Source organism: Myxine glutinosa, chromosome 12 (assembly GCF_964187855.1).
Source record: "Myxine glutinosa chromosome 12, kmMyxGlut1.1, whole genome shotgun sequence".
NCBI classification, from domain to species: domain Eukaryota; kingdom Metazoa; phylum Chordata; class Myxini; order Myxiniformes; family Myxinidae; genus Myxine; species Myxine glutinosa.
In genome coordinates this window covers 63,747,743-63,763,955 of record NC_136272.1, presented here as the reverse complement: position 1 = coordinate 63,763,955, position 16,213 = coordinate 63,747,743, and the positions used below count along the sequence as shown (strand labels likewise).

The 16,213-nt window shown below is 46.0% G+C and overlaps 1 long non-coding RNA gene across 1 annotated transcript in view; it reads right to left on the bottom strand.

Moving 5' to 3' along the window:
- Positions 1-378: 378 nt before the first annotated feature.
- The window catches only part of LOC144888544 (uncharacterized), a 19,873-nt gene continuing 4,038 nt past the window's right edge, over positions 379-16,213 (bottom strand). The window contains exons 2-3 of the long non-coding RNA XR_013621122.1: positions 2,099-2,138; positions 379-469 (exon numbers count right to left, since the gene is read on the bottom strand). This is a non-coding gene — a long non-coding RNA (uncharacterized LOC144888544). The remainder of the gene's footprint in view (positions 470-2,098; positions 2,139-16,213) is intronic.

The window sequence follows — 16,213 nt, the reverse complement described above, 5'->3', positions numbered from 1 at the left end:
AAGAAAAAGTTAAAAACAACGGACAGTACGTTGTTATTGCACAGGGTGTCTACAAATTACGTACCGTTCAAAATTCAAACCCTAATAAAATAAATAATGAAATGCGATCCAACAACGTGCCTTGCTGCATTTGAAAAAAACATTTCTCGAGGTTTTGTTGACTTTTTGGTTTCCAGGTGTCTCCTGTGACACAAGAAAAGGTGGTGTGTTTTTTTTTTTTTGTATACAAGATCGAGGCTCGTGAAAGAGCTAACATTAATCACACAAAAAGTCAAACCGACACATAAAACCGACACACAATAAGGGGAGCAGAAGACAAGATGGGGAGAGAGTGGGAAGGACACAAACACCTGGTGTTGCCTGGTTTAGAGAGATCAAATCAGCTGCACGGGTCCATGAAGCTTCAGGAAGACCGATGGAGGCCATCGAGAAAAACGATTCGTGAGTGGCACAAAAAGTTTACGGAGACCTGCAGGGGAATGGAGCGGGTCAGCCAAGCGCAAGTGGTGAGGATGTTGAACACGTTCGGGGGGGGGGGGGGGTTGGTTGAGCGAAGTCCCCAGAAGTACTGATGATGATAAATGAAGACTTTCACCAATCTCAACAATAAAACTGTGAGAAATGTTATTTCAAATTCAGCCAATCTCATCGTTGTATCTCATTTAATTATTTTATTTATTACGATTTGAATTTGGAACGGTAATTTGTAGACACCCTTTATTTTTTTTGTGCCTTGCTCTTTGATCATTTTAACTATCTCTCATGGATGCCATCTGGCCACACCACATTACACCACATTACAAATAACCACAATGCCATGTGCTGTGACCCACGTATGGTTTTCTGCACTGGACCGCAGGGCGAAAAGTTGTGCTTAAATAGCAGCAGTGGATACATAGTCCTCCATTTTGCTCCTGATCTCCCTTCCCAAAGCCCTCCTCCATTTTGCCCCTGATCTCCCTTCCCAAAGCCCTCCTCCATTTTGCTCCTGCATCATGTCTGCCCCTGATCTCCCTTCCCAAAGCCCTCCTCCATTTTGCTCCTGCATCATGTCTGCCCCTGATCTCCCTTCCCAAAGCCCTCCTCCATTTTGCTCCTGCATCATGTCTGCCCCTGATCTCCCTTCCCAAAGCCCTCCTCCATTTTGCTCCTGCATCATGTCTGCCCCTGATCTCCCTTCCCAAAGCCCTCCTCCATTTTGCTCCTGCATCATGTCTGCCCCTGATCTCCCTTCCCAAAGCCCTCCTCCATTTTGCTCCTGCATCATGTCTGCCCCTGATCTCCCTTCCCAAAGCCCTCCTCCATTTTCTCGTGCCTTCACACCCACCCCCATGGAATCCTGAACCAAGCAAACTCAGCCTCACCCCCTCAACCACTCCCCACCGAGATAACCCAGAGTCAGGCCGCCCTCGGGCCGTGTGTGCTCGCTGTGTCAGCAAGATCGGCGGTTCCAAGCAGGCCGGGGGTCACAAGCCGATGGTATCGCGGCCTCCACCATACCACACTCTAAATGATCTGTGTGTCTTCATGAGCTTAGCTCCTCAATGCCGCAATGTTACGTTGGTCTTTCCTAATCTCATTGTCCAGTCTGTAGCACTTCAACTTACAAGTGCATTGTAACCAAAGATGTTTGCCGCAGTTCCCCATGACACAAAGCCTCTCTTACAAGGCCCAACCTTACTTTGTTCCATGAGCCGCTTGTGGATGTGCAGCTGTGATTGGCTTAGTGAGAGAGTTCCGCCCTTATATTTCATTGTGATTTCAAGTTTTGCTTCATTAGCAGTGGAAGCAGCTGCTGTGATTAATGTAACACTTTCTTTAATACATTCAACAGATGGAAAAATAAACAGACATTTTTCCCCCAAAATATTTTTTCCCCGGGGGAGAAATGTTTAAGGCACAATTTTAAACTTGTGGATTTGAACATGTGTTTCTCCCCTAATGTCGCCATTAACAGGACACAAATAAGCTTTAAATCCAAGGCTTTTGACTCAAGCTCTTGGACTCCACATTCAATAAAGGGGATTTTTCATAAATGCTTGATTTTCATAATCCAACACCACATGTGATGAAAGGGACAGGTGAAGAATTCCTTTACCTTGTTGAGTGCCTGGTCCAATGACCATCCGGATTACCAGCTGGAAAGAGAAAGAGAGATGGAAATAGACAGTTGCGTCGTGCTAATGTTTGAGGAAACGCAACCATCATTTATTTTTATTAAATGAATACCATGGGCTTGCAGGATGGCCTACAGGTACGCACACTCGGCCCAAAGCTGCCTACAGGTACGCACACTCGCCCCTAAACTGCCTACAGGTATGCACACTCGCCCCTAAACTGCCTACAGTTACGCACACTCGCCCCTAAGCTGTCTAGAGGTACACATACTGTCCCTAAGCTGTCTAGAGGTACGCACACTATCCCTAAGCTGTCGAGAGGTACACACACTGCCCCTAAGCTGTCTAGAGGTACACACACTCGCCCCTAAGCTGTCTAGACGTACGCACACTGCCCCTAAACTGTCTCGAGGTACGCACACTGTCCCTAAGCTGTCTAGAGGTACACACACTGCCCCTAAGCTGTCTAGAGGTACACACTGCCCCTAAGCTGTCTAGAGGTACGCACCTGCCCCTAAGCTGTCTAGAGGTACGCACACTCGCCCCTAAGCTGTCTAGACGTACGCACACTCGTCCCTAAGCTGTCTAGAGGTAGCACACTCACCCCTAAGCTGTCTAGAGGTACGCACACTCACCCCTAAGCTGTCTAGAGGTACGCATACTGTCCCTAAGCTGTCTGGAGGTACGCACACTGTCCCTAAACTGTCTAGACGTACGCACACTCGTCCCTAAGCTGTCTCGAGGTACGCACACTCACCCCTAAGCTGTCTAGAGGTACACACACTCGCCCCTAAGCTGTCTAGAGGTACGCACACGGTCCCTAAGCTGTCTAGAGGTACGCACACTCGTCACTAAGCTGTCTAGAGGTAGCACACTCACCCCTAAGCTGTCTCGAGGTTCGCACACTCACCCTTAAGCTGTTTAGAGGTATGCACACTCACCCCTAAGCTGTCTAGAGGTAGCACACTCAACGCTAAGCTGTCTAGAGGTAGCACACTCACCCCTAAGCTGTCTCGAGGTACGCACACTCACCCCTAAGCTGTCTCGAGGTACGCACACTGTCCCTATGCTGTCTAGAGGTACGCACACTCACCCCGAAGCTGTCTAGAGGTACGCACACTGTCCCTAAGCTGTCTAGAGGTACGCACACTCACCCCTAAGCTGTCTAGAGGTAGCACACTCAACCCTAAGCTGTCTAGAGGTATGCACAGTCACCCCTAAGCTGTCTGGAGGTACGCACACTGTCCCTGAGCTGTCTCGAGGTACGCACACTGTCCCTAAGCTGTCTAGAGGTACGCACACTCACCCCTAAGCTGTCTAGAGGTACGCACACTGTCCCTAAACTGTCTAGAGGTACACACACTGTCCCTAAGCTGTCTAGAGGTACGCACACTGTCCCTAAGCTGTCTAGTGGTATGCACACTGTCCCTAAGCTGTCTAGAGGTACGCACACTCACCCCTAAGCTGTCTAGAGGTAGCTCACCCCTAAGCTGTCTAGAGGTACGCACACTCACCCCTAAGCTGTCTAGAGGTACGCACACTGTCCCTAAGCTGTCTAGAGGTACGCACACTCACCCCTAAGCTGTCTGGAGGTACACACACTGTCCCCTAAGCTGTCTTGAGGCACGCACACTCGCCCCTACGCTGTCTAGAGGTACGCACACTCACCCCTAAGCTGTCTCGAGGTACACACACTGTCCCTAAGCTGTCTAGCCTAGATTCAAATCCCAACCCAACAACAAACTGTCAACCTGGTTTGTCACAGGTAAAGGTGATTCATGAATGTGCCATCCTTGGGACGCTAAACTGGGTTTCACTTCTGCTGGCATTTGTTATTTCATTGTTGTCTTTCACATTAGTTGGTGTCTTTCACATTAATTTGTGTCTATCACATTAGTTGGTGTCTTTCACATTCGTTGTTGTCTTTCACATTAGTTGGTGTCTTTCACATTAGTTGGTGTTTTTCACATTAGTTGTTGTCTTTCACATTATTTGTTGCCTTTCACATTAGTTGGTGTCTTTCACATTAGTTGGTGTCTTTCACATTAATTTGTGTCTATCACATTAGTTGGTGTCTTTCACATTAGTTTGTGTCTATCACATTAGTTGGTGTCTTTCTTAGAGTTGACAAAAGAAGATAAAGCTTTGGACCAGACAAACATCCGAGAGTATTGACGGAGACGGCAAAATAGATAAGCATGATGTTAACATAGCTGCATGACGTCATGATTATCTGCTCTGCCAACCTGAGTCTGTCATTGATGTATTATACACCTACCTTTGCCTGTACAACCTGAGAGCCATTCTTCACAAAAACACGAACAGCCATCGCTGATCTGCCCAGACTTCAACTAGTTGTTGGCATCCAAACTTTTCCATGCCTTCGCATCTTCCAGGGTGTAAATAAATTTTGTAAACATAAGATAATTCACTCAATCTGGATATAAAATGGTCGGGAGGTTGTCTCTCTTCTGTCCCAAGCTGTATTCGGCAATTCATACGGGTCGGTGTTGCCTATACACTGTATTTTTATAATATCGCTTGCTAGACAAAGTAGATATTGACATACCTGAGCTTTGGGACAAGCTTTGACCCGGATTATTTCGCCATGAGACAAGGCACAATAACTCAACTGATCGTGAACGTGGATGTTCTTTTATGTCGTTTTTATTTTTACTGTTGCGTAGGGGAGCTCCGCGTCAGATGGATTGAGGTGCCGCAGCGGCGCTCCGGTGCGTTCCGACACCACGACACAGACACAGAAAAAAAAAACATATACAGTCACGTGAAAAAGTAAGTACATCCCATGTAAAGTTTTGACTTTTTCAACATATTTCAACATACAGCTATTTGATCTTCATTTCAACAATATTGATAGATAAAGGTGATATAATATAACAAATATCATGAAACATTTACATTTTGTAGTCCATTGTATAATTTAAATAAACATAAATGCAAAATTCGCATGTGGAAAAAGTAAGTACACCCTTGGCTCTAATAGGTGGTATTGCCCCCTTTGGCAGAAACAACCTCAAGTAGGCGTTTCTTATAAATGTCTACCAGTCTCTGACATCAACTGGGAGAAATTTTTGCCCACTCCTCCATGCAGAATTCTTTCAGCTGTGCGATGTTTGAGGGGTTTCTTGCATGCACAGCTCGTTTCAAATCCCCCCACAACATCTCGATGGGATTTACATCCGGGCTTTGACTTGGCCATTCCAGAACCCTCCATTTCTTTCTTTTCAGCCATTCCTTGGTGGATTTACTGGTATGTTTAGGGTCATTGTCATGTTGCAAGGTCCACCTTCAGTTGAGCTTCAACTTTCCGACAGATGGCCTCACATTATCCTCTAGCACCCTCTGGTACAATGAAGAATTAATAGTGGATTATATGATGGTGAGCTGCCCAGACCCTGATGCAGCAAAGCTACCCCAAACCATAATATTTCCACCACCATGCTTTACAGTTGGTATCAGGTTCTTGTGGTCAAATGCTGTCTTTGGTTTTCGCCAAACATGTCTTCTGGTACTGTGGCCAAATAGCTCTACCTTTGACTCATCTGTTCAGAGCACATTGTTCCAGAAGTGCTGGTCTTTGCCGAGGTGTTCATTGGCAAACTTTAGTCTTGCCCTGATGTTCTTTCTGGACAGCAAAGGTTTCCTCCTGGCACACCTCCCATGTAGATCAAACTTGTGCAGCCTCTTTCTAATGGTAGACTCGTGCACTTTGACATCAACAGTGGCAAGAGCTACCTGTAGGTCCCGTGATTACATTCTAGGGTTCTTAGAGACTTCTTTCAGCATCTTGCGGTCTGCTCTCGGGCTGAACTTGCTGGGGCGGCCTGGCCTGAACAAGTTGGCAGTTGTTTGAAATCTTCTCCACTTGTAGATGATCTTCCGGACAGTCGAATGATTGATTTCAAATTGTTTGGAGATCTTTTTAAATCCCTGCCCAGACTCGTAGGCATCTATAACCTTCTTTCTGAAGGCCTCAGAGAGCTCTTTTGATATAGGCATGGTGATGCCGCACACTTCCACAATAAAGAGCAAACCAAACTAAATGTCTGAGGTTTAAATAAGACAGGTTCCTCCAAGATCCTCTCTAACGATGTTCTAATCATTTGAACCTGAGCTGGTGCACCTGATTCTAATTTTAAGTATTTGAAGTAGTGATAAATGTCGGGGTGTACTTACTTTTTCCACATGCGAAATTTGCATTTATGTTTATTGAAATTATACAATGGACTACAAAATGTAAATGTTTCATGATATTTGTTATATTATATCACCTTTATATTCGCAATATTGTTGAAATGAAGATCAAATAGCTGTATGTTGATATATGTTGAAAAAGTCAAAACTTTACATGGGGTGTACTTACTTTTTCACGTGACTGTACATGATATATATAGAGACATACAAAGAGGGCGAAAGGAGGGTGGCGGAGAGAGTGGAGCATGGACAACTTGGATTGGTGTAACTTTATATCAACATCAGTAAGAGAGAGATGTCCACAGATTTACCAAAACTAAACCTCCAGAGAACATGATGTGAAAATCCAAAACCCCTCGTTAATGAGCAGTATCAGATATTTTAGTCTTATGTGCTCTTGAAATGTTTCAATGGTTGATATTTGGACTAGCAAAATGTAGTTAAGGTTGTTGGTCCAGTAGGAGGTGTGTACAACAATATTTGTAAGAGGATATATGGCAATGGAGTTGGTTTCAAGAACATACAGTCACGTGAAAAAGTAAGTACACCCCTTGTAAAGTTTTGACTTTTTCAACATATTGTCAAGTACCACCACTGGAGAAGACATCTTTAATATGATGAACAATTTTTTCAAGAAACATGATCTAGACTGGTTGAATTGTTTGGCTGTGCGCACTGACGGAGCTCCATCTATGATGGGAAGTCGTTTGGGTTTTGTTACTCGTGTTAAAGCAGAAAACCCGGATATCATAATAATTCACTGTTTCTTACATCGGGAAAACCTTTCCACTCAACGTTTGCAACCACCGGACCTCCATGCAGTTCTCAATAAAGCTATCCAAATTGTGAATTTTGTCAAGGCCAGGGCTTTAAACGGACGCATTTTCCATAAAATGTGTGAAGAGATGGGATCACATCACCAGGTCTTGCTGTTCCACTCTGATGTCCGTTGGCTCTCTCGAGGGAAGATTCTCGGAAGAGTTATCGAACTGAAAACGGAAATTGATTTTTTTTTTAATGTGAGAAGAGACATGCACTGGCAGACTGCTTTAAATAGGCTGCTTGACTGGCAAAGCTTACCTACTTGGGTGACACCTTCATGCACCTGAATGAACTGAATTCAGACATGCAGGGCCGTAATCATACCGTGGTGGACATAGGTGAAAAAATTGCCTCATTCAAGAAAAAGCTTGCTCTTTGGAGAGAAAAACTGGCTAAAGGAAAAATGGCTGCCTTTCCAGAACTGAGTGCTGTGCTGGAAGATGCGTGAGAAATATCCCTTGTTGATGTCAAAAGTATTTTCGAAGATCATCTGAAGAACCTTCAGGAAGAAATGGACAGGTATTTTCCAGAAAACATCGACCTCATGAAGCATAGTTGGATCAGAAATGTGTTCAATGTGGATGTCGGTGAAGTGGGAGAAGATAATCCGGGATTTCAAGAAGAACTTATAGAACTCCAGGAAAAGAAAGTGCAGAAGCCACGCTTTGAAAAGCTCAACTTGGGGATAAGCCCATTCTGACTCAAGAGGCTGAAAAAGCTCTTCTCTCCATTCCAACAATCTATCTCTGTGAACGAGGATTTTCAGGTCTTGTTGCAATCAAGACTAAAGCAACGACGTGGATCCTCAGCACGACTTGCGCTGTGCTCTGTCCATCAACATAAAACCAAACCTAGAGGAGCTTACCCACAAAATGAAGCAGTATCAAGGTCGCCATTGAGAAAATCTTTGTGTAATAAAGTCTCATTTTCATGGAAATTTGTTTTTCATTTTGTCCAATTAAAAACTCTTTGAAAATCATAATGTGTTGGTAATTAATTCAATAAAACTACATGGATAAACACAATGTAACAAAATGATAGGTCATTAACACTGCATGTACAACATTTAGGGTCGCCGGGCCAGGACAAGATTGTGTGCAGGGTCGTCACCAAAAAAGTTTGGGAACCACTGCCTCAAACCCAAACCATCCTCATTTCAGCTCTCTGCTCATTGACCTGAACAGGTCACACACATTAAGCTACTCATTATCAACTTCCTAACGGCTGGAACCATTGCTCACCTCTACTCCTTTGTCTCCCTTATCTCCTGCATGTGGAATCACATCCATGAATCCATCCATCCATCCGATTGCATTTTTTTACATCAGTATTTCAACATAGGACTTTCCAACCACCATCTTATATTGACCCCTTATAACTACCCACAATCATTTCTCACCGTATGCACCAGTTGCTTACATTTATCTTTAACTTTCTCCATTCTTGTCGATTTTGTCCATCTATCTAGACACCTTATGTCTGCCGCTCCCAACTGCCATGTTTGGGGGAGTCTAACATTCTACCCTTTGATACATTTTTCATGATCCATTTGATAAATTTCTAATCTTTGATACATTTTTCATTTCGCTTTCAAACAGTCCATTGGAGTATGAGATTCCACCTTTTCCTCGTGGGGGTTTTTATTTGGACCGATTGTTGGCAGGTCATGAGCTGCGCCATTCTGAGGATAGATCTATGAGAATTGATGTTCGGATCACTGAGCTCAAGCCTGGCCATGCATTCAGATATTGCAAAGCGCAGGCAATTTAAACTTGTACAAACAGGTTTCTGCCACATGTACGTAAAATGGTAAGATGCGATCACCAACAGGTGGAATTCTTGTGACACACTTCCCAAAATGGCGTCACCGCTTGCCTCATGGCTCATAAGGACCATTTGAATTGTGTGAGGGTGATCTCGTTAGATTTGTGAGTAGAATGTAAGTTTGCAGCTGCTCTTAACACAGCAAGTGTAACAATATATATGAGTTTGGAAAGAATAAAAGGAAGTGATATTTTCAGGTGAGCATCACAAACCAACACGAAGATCTTTACACACCATGACAGGGGAACACCTATGTGGAGCTGTACATAATGGTCATACATTTCATAAGTTCATAATGCTGTGCCGGCTTGGGTAGGGAACCCTCAGTCTCACCATAATCAGCAAGACAAACTAAACCTCGTTCGGAGAGATGGGACAGAGGTGAGTGGATGGTGCAGGGAGAAAAATAAATACTGTACACAGTACCTTATATATATATATATATATTATTACGGTTCTCTCGCCGGCCTTCTTCCCCTTATCAAGGGGGGATTAATCCCCTCGTCTTTACTGGGCCTTGGCGGAACCGAGACTTATTACGTCCTTTCCGGGCGAGTGCAAAAGTGTTTCGGGACCAAATTCTCGCTCGTACCTAAGTACTCGCGCCGCCACGGAAACGAAGTAGCAAGCCTCGCACGAACCACGTAAGGTTGGAGTATGCCGAGCGGTTTGCGTATACGTGATCCACGCAGTCTTAACTCGTGGAACCCGATTGGAGCGATCTTATTCGTGCCACGCTTAGTCAATTGGAGAAATCACGGGAACGATCGAACCGCAAGGCTCCGCACAGAGGTGGACCTTGGAATCTCGGCCCGAGTAAACCTCCTCCCCTGAACCGAGTGCCGGACGGATCCAACTGCACGAAACGAACCACCCGCGTTCATTGCTCGGCTTGGCGAAGCCGAGCTCTGAGCATGTAAAGACGCACCGAGGCTCAAGTTAATTGACATTTGGTAGGGATGGGGAATTGGTGATTGGCAAAAATTGATGAGCAAAATTTGATTGGCAGATGATTGGCAAATTTTGGATTGGCAAGAATTGGAATTGGATGGGCAAAATTGATAATGGAAGATGCCCGAGGTGGTGGGATGGCAAATCCACCATCCCTCACACCCCCGGGCACATGAGCAATAGCTATGGGGTTATGGCAGTGTAAGCTCGCCGAGGGAGGGTTTGGATAATGTATAGGGATCTAGAAAAATGACAATAGGTAACGGTAGAGGTAAGTAGCGACATTGTACAGGTAGTCGGGGACGTATAGAGGTTAGAATGGTTGTTAATGACGTGGTATGTGCTTAGTTTAAAGGGAAGACGGGGAGCACCAAGTTAGAAGGAAACCAGGTAGATCAGATGATGCAGTGTGTTTGTGGTTTTTATCGAATGAGGCATTGCGTATGGAAGAATCTTTGTGTTGAGCAAATGAGGCAATGCTCGTGAATGGTGCCGTGTGTGTGTTGAAAGTGTATTCAGTAGCGTATTGTGAAAAGTGTGAGGTGATTGTGCATTGTATTGAATGAATGAAGAAGCCTGGGAGGAAGGAGGGTGCAGGTGGCACCAGGTGTGTGGGCACAGGTGTGAAAATCCAGGTGAGAATGGTTGTGTGGAATAGCTGGTATGGAATACATGGAGTATGGAATGGATGGTGTGGAGTGAGTATGGTGGAAACTGTGGAGTGGAGTGGTTGGTGCGAAGGGAGTGTATGGGGAGGATGGACCCCTATCACGAATACCCGGGGAGGGTAGTTTAAGAGTTAGGTAGAGGGTATAGGTAAATTGTGGTTGGATATTGGCATCTGTGGTGCGTGTGGAAGAATGGTGTTCGGATGGGTGCATTAGTGACGTGGAAATGGCTGGGCGTGTGGCCTGTTAGTGTGTGTGGTTGGTTGGACACTCCGCCACTGTGAGGATGTCGGCCAGGTGAGGCCGCAGGTGGGCTCTGGGAGCCGGTAGAGTTGTTGTGGATGGGGCCCGAGGATCCGGAGGACGGACCCGGGTAGCCCAGTGCCAGAGAGGGCACCAAGGGGGTAAGTGCCAGGGAGGGCCTTCCCCAGTTAGATAGGTTAGGTAAAGGAGCAGGTAAGCTCGGAGGCAACTTCCGTGGCGGAGTCGTGCAGGTGAGTAGACCTGCTGGGAGAGCCACACGACTCAGTCCCGAAATTGTGCAAAGGCACAGGGAGTTGAATCGGGGGAGTGAGACCCCAAATTGGAGAGCGCCACAGTATGTGCAATGGGAGTTTGGTTCTTAGAACCGCATAGAGTGAAGATGGCCAATGGTTTGGCAGGGAAAGACCCCGGGTAGTGTAAAGTGTGTTAATGTCATTTAGGAAGTAGTTAGGATTAAGAATCTCCTCGCACCTTCTACACCCACTCACCTGAGGTGATGACGTAACTCCCCACCATGCCATGGTTGTTTTTTTTTTGTTGTTGCAAATGTTTTTGGGAATGTGAGACGCATCATGACGTGGGTGAGACATTGTGCTGGTTGTTCCATCTCTTCCTCCTTATGAGGAATTGATGAGGAATGTGAATCGATGGCAAATTTGGTTAGACATTGGGATTGTAACGAATTTGGTATTAGGGGAGATATGGGGAAGACAGGACGATAGTAACGAATTGTAAATTGTTTTGTAAATACGGGGTAAGGGGCAAGGGTAGAGTAGGTGACAGGTGGGGTGGTGTACGTTAGGGACGAGCTTTCTCCGCTCGCTTTCCAGACGCGCCTCACTCTGCATTGCCTTTGTTGATGTGTATCCTTGCGCCCTTGCCCTCGCTGATTCTGCTTTGTCTTCCCCCCCCCCCCCCCCCCCCCCCATGGACCGTGCTCACTGGGCACTGGGGGAGAGCGTGCGGAAGCCGCAATTGTGTGCCCGAGCCCCCGCTGCCAGCTGCCTGAATCGATGCACCACTTATGGACCGCACATCTTGCGGCCATGCACCACCATATAGACCACGGTACTGTGGCCGAACACCACACTGATGGACCCCACGTTTTGGGGCATGACCCCTCTGCTGGGACCGGCCACGATGGCCCAGGAAGATCTTGCTTGCGGACCACGGAGAGGTGGCCCCCTTTTTTCCCAACAGGTGGACCACCCATAGCTGGCCCCTGTGGGCCATAAATAAAATGGACACGTTTGTGCTTTTTATTTATTTATTATTATTGCAAATAGGCAGCAAGCCACAAGTTGAGAACATCAAGAGACAACATCTGGAAGAGACAACGGCCAGCAGAGGGAGCAGCAAGGAACATCAAGACCATCAGTTGTTTTATTGGTGCTTTGACTGGTGCTTATGATTGGTGCTTTGGTGCTTGCATGCTCGGGGATGCATTACAATAAAATCCTGCATCCCTGGGCATGTGAGGTGGTGTATCGATGCAGTGCATGCTGTCTCCTCCCTCCCACAGGATTCTTCTTGTTTCCAAGAATGACAGGTCCTGGGTTGCAGTGTAAATACGAATAGTGTCACTTGTAAATAATGCTCCCCACCGTAGATGTTTAGCTTGAAAACAATTCCGCAATTCGGTTAATTGTGGGTGTGAATCTGTTGGGTAGGATGCAACGTAGTAGCGGGACATATTTAATTGTGTTTTAAAACTGTCGCACTCAGGGTCAGGTTGATAGTAGAGGGTATTACACCTGCGTGTCACATTAAGTTAAAGTTTTGTCGGCCTGAGACGTGCCGTGAGGAATGAGGGTGCTGTGTTGCGGTTTTTAGAACCTTCACTTTCTAAATTTAGTAGTAAAATCCCTTATAAATAACCCCTGTGTACATTTCCCCTTAATTGGCTGTTAAATGAAATAATTGCACCTTAGTTAGTCCACATTGCAACACGTAGCAAATCATAGGACCCCTTTCGTAGTTATTTCATTATTATGTGTTTCAGGTAAGGCCATGTGTCCAATAGTTGAATCTGCGTTGCATCAATTAAATAAGAGGAGGCCCATTTTCCCTTCAAAAGGGTGCGAGTGGTTTTCCATTCCTGCAAGCCGCCATTGCCATGTGCACATCTCGGAGAAGAAGGGGGGCGTGGCACCTCATCATCATCAGAGGTGGAGTCAGCCAGCCCTAACAGCCAATCAGCACCGCGGTGAGCGACCCGGTAGGCGTGCCCTCGTAGCCCGCGGCTTGATTTCGGGGAGGGCAATAAAAGGAGGAGTGAGGGACTGCTTATGTAGATGAGTGAGGGAGCATGAACCAAGCAGTTCTGTGGAGGGAGGCGCTTGAGTGTTGACCAAGTTTGGAGTGAAGTACGAGAGAGAGACGCTGCTTCAAACAGCCCCTACCACGTGAACCTTTGACGCGCTGCCGCGAGCAACCCCGCCGTGTCAACCAGAGTGTGGGGAGTCGGCGGCCGCTCACCTCCAGCCCTGCCGTTCTGCACGGACTTGAACCTCATCCTTCCAGCCCTGTGGTCCCACCTTCTCCTTCCAGCCATTCATTCCTGCCTTCAATTCCCCATTAGTGTACGTGAGTTTGTGATGTTTGTATTGTCCCTGGGGTATAAGTTAAGCTTGTTCTATGAATTGCACTGTGTCTTCTTCTTCTTCTGTAAATTACCTTCGTTTCTTCTTCTTTCTTTGGTTGGTTGTAAATAATAATAAATACCTGTTCCTCCTTACTTTGGTTTCTTTCTCATCTGATCGCTTTAGTGATTTCCCGATTGAGTACCTGTGGCACGATTTTGGCCGAACCGCTTCGCAATCGGGTTAGTCAATTGCTAACGGCTCGGATTCCGGATTGCTAAACCGCTCGGCAAATACCATCTTGTCCGGGATTCGAGCGGGGCCACCCACCTGCTTTGTGGAGGGATTGGCGGAGGTGTCCGGGAATCCCTTGACCAATCACCTTGGCCAATCCTATCCCACAGAGGAGCGGCGTGGGTTTAGGAACGGAGACGGCCAGCTTAACGACGAGGGCATTAAACCCCCTTCGGTAAGGGGAGTGCCGTACTCCGATTCCGTAACAATATATATATATATATATATATATATATATATATATATATATATATATATATATATATATATATATATATATATATATACAGACTTGGCATTTAATATGGAATATTTTTTTTGTGGGGGTGAACTTACTTTTCAAGATGACTTAGAACCAAAAGTTCATTGGAATTGTGTTGAAATTATTCTAGATTTTGTTAATGTGACCTTCAAAAGAAACTAAAACGACATTTGATATTTCAAAGCAAATAAATAGATCCTTGAAAGTGATGTAAACTGATATCGAACTCAATTCACGGACAGTACTGTGTTAAACTTCTGTACGTTTTCCAGAAGTATCTCTTTATTTTGCACATCAGCCAAAAAAAATTTCAACAAAAACAAAAGCTAAATTATGACTGGGATTACGGACAGTAAAATTACAGTTCTGTACTTCGTGTAACCCCCACGAGCATTCAGGAGAGCACGTACACGTCGAGGCATGCTGTTCACGAGATTTGCCAGGGTTTGGACAGGAATCGCTTGCCATGCAGTAACAACAGTCTGCTGCAATTCATGCACAGAGGTAGCCTGCTGGTCCAAGTTGTCGATTTGACGCGTTAATTCTGCCCACAAGTTCTCCATCGGATTCATATCCGGGGACATGGCAGGCCACTCCATATGCTCTACACCACGGTCAGCAAGAAAGTGTTGGATCATGCGAGCACGATGAGGCCGTGCATTGTCATCTTGGAAGACAAAGTTTCCTCGAAAGGCTGCACGAGCAAATGGAAGCAATGTTTCTTCCAGAATGACCCTGTACTTGAACTGGTTCAGGTTTCCATTCAGAACAACCAGGTCAGTTTTGCCCACTGCATGAAAAGCAGCCCAAACGGTCACCCCACCACCTCCAGCTTGGACTCTTGGCACTATACAATCTTTGTTGTGGGCTTCATGCACTTGTCTGCGCACTCGGACGTGGCCATTTTGACGATAGACCAGAAATCTAGACTCGTCACTGAAGGTCACATGATTCCAGTGTCATGGCTGCCATTGACGGTGCTCTCTGGCCCACTGCAATCGGCGCTGGCTGTGTTGTCTGGTCAGGCGTGGCTTTCTCAGGGGACGCCTGGCACGATAGCCTGCTTGAACCAGTCGTTGGTTGACTAGCCTTCTGGATACAGGCACATTTTTCAGTTGCTGCCACTCAGCCCTCAGCCGATTAGCTGACTTGGTACGGCCATTGCAGACTAACCGGTGCAGCTGGCGATCATCTCTCCTTGTGGTTCTGCGTGGATGTCCTGGCCTCGGTATTGGAATAGGGACTCCCGTCTGAGCATTTCGTTTCACGATCTTTGACACCTGACCTTGAGTGATGCCATACTGCCGAGCAATAGCATGCTGTTTCATGCCAGAATTTCGTAAAGCCACCACTCCATGACAAACAGCATTGCCAAGTTGACGGACCATCTCCAGAGGAAGCGGCAATAACTTTTGTAGACGTGCAGCAGTTGTTTTCCACTAATACAGAACGCAACAACCCTTATATACCCGAATGTGAAGTCAATCGTCAAATGTACCTGTCCTTACATTTTGTCACGCCACCTGTGATATAATCCTGTTATTGACTTCTTGCTGCGAAAGACAATCAGTGACATGGTTCTTTCAACAAAGACATCACCGAAGGGTAAAAGAAACTCACCGGATTGATATACTGAGTGCAGAAAGTAAACCCAGATCAAGAAAAAAAAAATATTCCATATTAAATGCCAAGTCTGTATATATATTGTTGTGGATATGAGAATTGTGTTTCTTTTTTTTATTGTGTAGTACATTGTAAAATATCACCCTCCTTCCTCAAGTTGTGTATAAAGGTCAAAGTGCGTCCCGTAATTAGGTCATAAACAATCACGTTAGCCAATCATAGATTTCCTCCTTGTTGGTAGTTTATTTCCTTATTCTATGTAGGTTAAGGCTGTGTCTTCCATTAATTGACACTCCATTGCACCGAATTCAAATAGATAGATCCCCTTTTATTCCCAAAGCCCCATTCCCAAAGTCTCGATTGCCAACTGCATTCGCCGCAGCTGCTGGGCGGTTTTCACCGCGACTCCATTAGCCACGAGGTGGGCTCGGAGAAGAAGGGGGAGGAGCCGCCGAATCCAGGGCGTGGCCGCCCATCGTCATCAAAAGGGTGGAGCCAGCGAGCCCTGACCAGCCAACCAGGGCTGGGGAAATACCATCACGGGCGTGGCGCGGGTTGATCTAAAAGCGCGTTATAAAAGCGCGCGCGCAA